A 6,000-nucleotide genomic window follows, 5' to 3' on the forward strand; every position below is an offset into this window, starting at 1 on the left:
ACTTCTTAATGATTCAAATTTGGTTATTCAACTCACTAACAAAATATGTGCTATACATGACCTAAATTCGAGGAACTTGATTGGAGTGGGTGAGCAACGCGCAAGGCTTTACTTTCTCAAGGGAGTGACTTTAGTACATGCTTGCACAATGGCTAATATGAAATCCTTTGAGCTTTGGCATAAAAGAATGGGTCATCCCTCTTTTAAGGTGGTGGAGTTAATTCCAAAAGCTGGCAATATGGTTAGGAAAACCAATAAAACTTGTGAGGTTTGTTTTAGAGCAAAACAAACGAGATCTTCTTTTCTAGTGACAATAAAGCTAAAAATTGTTTTGAATTGATACACTATGATTTGTGGGGACCTTATAGAGTTCCAGCTTCATGTGGAGCAATTTATTTCTTGACAATTGTTGATGATTACTCTCATGCTGTGTGGATATATTTGCTGAATGGAAAAAATGAAGTGGCTTGTGTTCTTAGGAAGTTTATTGCAATGGTTAGATGCCAATTCGAGAAAAATGTGAAAATCGTTAGAAGTGATAACGGAAGCGAATTTTTGTGTTTGAAAAAATATTTTGATGAACATGGGAAATTGCATCAGACTTCTTGTGTTGGAACACCTCAACAAAATGGCAGAGTGGAAAGAAAGCATCACCATATCCTTAATGTTGCAAGAGTTTTGCGTTTCCAAGCAAATTGACCCATAGATTTTTTGGGAGAATGTGTACTCACAGCTGGGTATTTGATTAACAGGACTCCATCTATATTATTGAATGGTAAAACCCCATATGAGATTATTTTTGGCCAACCTCCTTCTTACAAACATATTCGGATTTTTGGTTATTTGTGCTATGCGCATAATCAGAATCGGGATAAAGATAAATTTGCTCGTAGAAGTCATCGGTGTGTTTTTGTTGGTTTTCCGTTGGGAAAGAAGGGGTGGAGATTATATGATTTAGAAGTTGGTGAATACTTTGTATCAAGAGATGTAGTGTTTGCTGAAACAGAATTTTCATATGCTGACGAGAAAACAGTAAGTGATGAACTCATTAAAAATAGAGTCATGGAGTTGGGTGATGAAGTTGATGACTTAGAAAGTGACTTGAGAGAGGAGAACGTCGAAAGTGTAAATAGAGAAAATGAGGTGAATCATGAAATGGAAAATGGAGGAATTGATCCACACAAACAATGAGGACATGGAAAGAATTGAAGTTGTCGAAGAGCAGCTAGGCAGGGGACAAAGGGTCAAGCAACCATCTGTTCATTTGAAAGATTTTGTGACAAACGCCATTAGAATAAGCCCCTCGACGTGCTCATCTGCCCAATCCGATTCCTCAGGTACACCTTATTCTATAGCATGTTATGTAAGCTATGAAAAATTTTCTACGCAACACCAATGTTTCTTGGCAGCAATTACTACAGGACATGAACCAAACTCTTATGCGGAAGCAATTAAAGAGGAATGGTGGAGAGAGGCCATGAGTAAAGAAATACAAGCTTTAGAAGATAATGGCACATGGATAGTCGAAAATTTGCCACTTGGAAAGAAAACAATTGGGAGCAAGTGGGTGTATTAAATTAAGTACAATTCTGATGGAAGCGTTGAATGATATAAGGTGCGGTTGGTGAAACCAGGAAATAAACAAGTTGAAGGCATAGATTATCATGAGACTTTTGCTCCTACAGCAAAAATGTGCACTGTACGCACCTTTCTTGTTGTTGCGGCTGCAAAGAATTGGGAACTTCATCAGATGGATGTTCAAAATGCTTTCTTACATGGCGATTTAGAGGAAGAGGTTCACATGAAGATGCCGCCTGGATTTGCCTCTCAATCATCAGGGAATGTATGTAGACTTCGAAAATCTCTATATGGTTTGCGGCAAGCACCTAGATATTTGTTTGCGAAATTGGGCTGCATCTTTGAAAGCTTATGGATTTCAGCGGTCGTATTCAAATTACTCCTTATTCACTTTTCAAGTTGGGACTACTCAATTGAATCTGCTTATTTATGTTGATGATCTCATTATCTTCGGTAATGATATTCCCACTGTGCAAAAGTTCAAGAACTATTTAAGTCACTGTTTTCATATGAAAGACTTGGGTAAGCTGAAATTTTTCTTAGTAATTGAAATGGCAAGAAACTCATATGGTATTTTCTTGTGTCAACATAAGTATGTGTTGGATATGATTTCTGAGGTCGGATTGCTGGGTTCCAAGCCGGCCAAAACTCCTCTTGAACAAAATCACAAGCTGGCCCTAACTGAGAGTGATAATGTAGACAAACCTACTCAGTATAGGCGCCTAGTGGGTCAGCTTATTTATCTAACAATAACTCGACCTGAATTGTCTTACTATGTGCATATTCTTGCATAGTTCATGCAGTGGCCAAAAAAAGCTCATTGGGAGGCAGCTGTGAGATTTCTGCATTATTTGAAACGAAATCCAGGTCAGGGTATTATGTTGCATGCCAATTGTGACCTCAAATTGTCTACTTACTGTGATTCTGACTAGGCTAGTTGTCCTTTGAATGGTTACTTTGTTCTTTTTGGAGAATCACCTATCTCATAGAAGACTAAAAAGCAACAGACAGTGTCTCGCTCATCCGTTGAAACTGAATGCAGGTCTATGAGTCCTACAGTTTGTGAACTTAAGTGGTTGAAAGTATTATTGGATTCTCTTGGTGTGGCACATTCTCAACTTATGCACCTGTATTGTGACGGTCGGGCAGCTTTACATATAGCCGCTAATTCTATTTATCATGACCGTACCAAGTATATTAAAGTGGATTGTCATTTTATTCGTAATGAGATGCTTAATGGTAACAGTCAAACAGGTTATGTACGTAGTTCAATGTAGCTAGCTGATTTCTTCATGAAGGCGTTGGGAAATGATCAATTTAACTTTCTTCTTCGCAAGCTGGGCATTCGAGATCTCCATGCTCCAACTTGAGGGGGTATTGGAAAGGCAAATATATTCGAAGAAAGGCAGCTGTGATCTGCTTTATTTAGGCCTTTTATTTAGGCCGTTTACTTAGGAAGTTTTGTATGCATATCTTTTATTTATTTATTGTGTTGTCATTGTATTTTTGGTAGTTTAGCCTAATTAGGAGATTGTTTAATAGCTGTATCTTCTTGTATATATGTTGCGTTTCTGTGGCAATGAACGGCAAAATTCTCATTCCAAAATTCATCAGTTCTTTTACAGTTGTCGCCTCATGATCGTGCATGAGAGAGAGAGAGATCTAAATAATACTTTATAGACTGAAACTTTCCATAGATCAAGACTAGCACGTTGAGAAGAGCCACATTGGAAATCTACCATCACATGAATCCTTACGTGCAGCTATCAAGTCGTTGACACTGATGTCGCTAGAGGCATCGTCGTCTCGATTTTCCCAGCTCCTCGTCTCTTGCGTGCATTCAGTGGACACTATGCCTTAGATACCGAACCGCGGCATCTATCATGCGTGCTGTTGCTGAAGTAATAAGAGGCGTTAGTCATGCGTGCAAATTGAGAAGTAGGAGCCCACGAAGGAAGAAAAAATCAAATATTATGTCTATGCATGCCTGTTCTCGTCTGTGTATTATGCATCATTATCATGAAACAATGTGATTCACGCTGCATACATCGCTCTTTATGACTAAATCCGAACCTTCGACCAAATTGATTCTCATATTCTCTTTATTTATTGCGAAAATCGTCATGCCGCCCAACTGATTGATGGTCCTCTGAGCTATGTCATGAATGACCTGACTATCAAGACCTTATCATACCTTCGATTGTCCTCTAGAGCTCTTTTTTATGTCTTTTTCCTTTTTTCGAGCTACCCCAACATTGTCCATTACCAGCAAGAGTTGGAGGAAAAGCTAATTTCACCGGTTAAAGCTAAACATGATCAAGATAGTACGCCTAAAACACTACCTGGTCCACTGGAGTATTTGATTTACATTTTACTAATTTTTTTGAAGAAATTAAAAAAAGAAAAAGAAAAAGTAGATGTAATTGGTTTGGTCTGGTTCCCCCTTCGAATTGGGAACCAAACCACCTGGACTCCGGTTCTATTATTAGGAACCGAAAACTAGACCAACACTCCCGAGAATCAGATTGAACTAGTTAGTTCAGTCTAGTTTGGGTGGTTCCGGTTCGAGTGATTCGTTTTGCATACTCCTAGTCAAAATATGTTAAATGGGTCTATTTATGTCAAATCATTTTCGACCCTCATTAACTTACTCATTTGACCGGTCTAATGGCGGCTAATTCAATTATGAACCTTTCAATTGTATTATTTTAATTCTAAATCTTTTGATGATCTATTAAATTAATCATTCTGACCAATTTTGGCCAAAAATTGCTAACCTTGGCACCTACTATCCTACATAACATGGTCGGCACTAATGTTTTTGTGAACTTTTTAAAAAAATTTAAACTTTTTATTGATTTTTTGTTCTCCTTTATTATTTTATTTTTTTTATCTTTTTACAAAGCAGGTGAACCTCACCAGCCATTGGGTGAGGGTCAAGACCCCCGCCAAGGCCGTGAAGCTATCATCAAGTATGACCGAGATAGTTGTGTCCCTTGCCTGTCCTCACTAGCCTAGGCTTAGGCTCACGATGCTTGCACCAGCCTTATGGAATATAATAAATTGATAATAAAGTAATAAAAAATTTCAGATGCTTTCTAAAATTATAAAAATTGACCACATTAGTGCCGATCATACCACGTATGATGTTTAGCATCAATGTTAGCAATTTTTGGTATTTATGCAAAGTAACGAAGGAATGGAAATAATAGGCCCTTATGCCCATTTTAACTTTTCTGATGGAGTTTGACCACTTTAGTACCCAAACCGTTTTTTGGCTATAGAGGCAACCTCCTCATGTGACCTCTCTTCTACTGTACTTTTTTACATTCAAGTTTACCAACATCTTTAAATTACTTTATCTTATTATTAGTTAAAGGTATATATACTTTTAAATATTTCGTAATTAACTTAGAGAAATATTAGCATCCCTTATAAATTTGACTTTTTATTTCAGCGCAATACTAAAATTGAACTTAGTTTTATATATTATCTAAGAATATAAAAATTTATACAACAAATTTAAAAGATTGTACTCACTAAATTTGAACATTTAATAATACTCTCTATTCTTTTGTTGTCACTTAATAATTTGAGTTGATTTGATATATTGCGACAATTGTCATTATATCCAATCAATCGATTGTCCTACAAGCTACTTCAAGATATCAACTCTCTAGAAAGACCATATCATACCGTCGGTTGTCCTTAGAGCTCTTCTTTATATATTTTTCTCTCTTTTAGACTATCCCAATGCTATATATTACTCAGCAAGAGTTGGAGGGACGACAAACTTCACCAGTTAGAGCTAAACATGACCCAGAATGTATTATAAAAGAAACCATACATGATCATAGATTGTACCTAGGTCCTAGTACATGTCCTTACCATCCAAAAGTTAAGACTAATCAATTCGTTCACCAAGTTGGCTCTAGATGTTATGTTTCGCCTCGCTTGACACATTTTCCCACACTTTTTGCTGGTCCACTACGGTACTATCAATGACATTTTGTTTGTAATTGTGGGCATAGATTAGAGCTGACATTCTGGATTTGAGGTCATCGCCTCTTGTTCACGTCCGCAAGAGAGATGTAAATAATGCTTTATAGACCCAAACATTCTATATATCAAGTTAGAGTGGTCGTTGAGAGGAGCTACTTTGGAAATCTATCATCACATGAAACGTCTCGTTCAATCATCAAGTCGTTGACAATGTTGTCTATAGAGGCTTTGCCGTCTCGACTTTCGCAGGTACCGAACCGCCGCATCAATCATGCGTGCTGTCTCAGGAGTAATAAGAGAGATTAGGCATGCGTGCAAATTGTAAAGTAGGAGCCCACGAAGGAAGCAAAATTAAATATTATCGTCTATGCATACCCATTCTCATATGTGATGCAAACTGTGTATTATGCTTCAATATCA

Source organism: Eucalyptus grandis, chromosome 1 (assembly GCF_016545825.1).
Source record: "Eucalyptus grandis isolate ANBG69807.140 chromosome 1, ASM1654582v1, whole genome shotgun sequence".
NCBI lineage: Eukaryota > Viridiplantae > Streptophyta > Magnoliopsida > Myrtales > Myrtaceae > Eucalyptus > Eucalyptus grandis.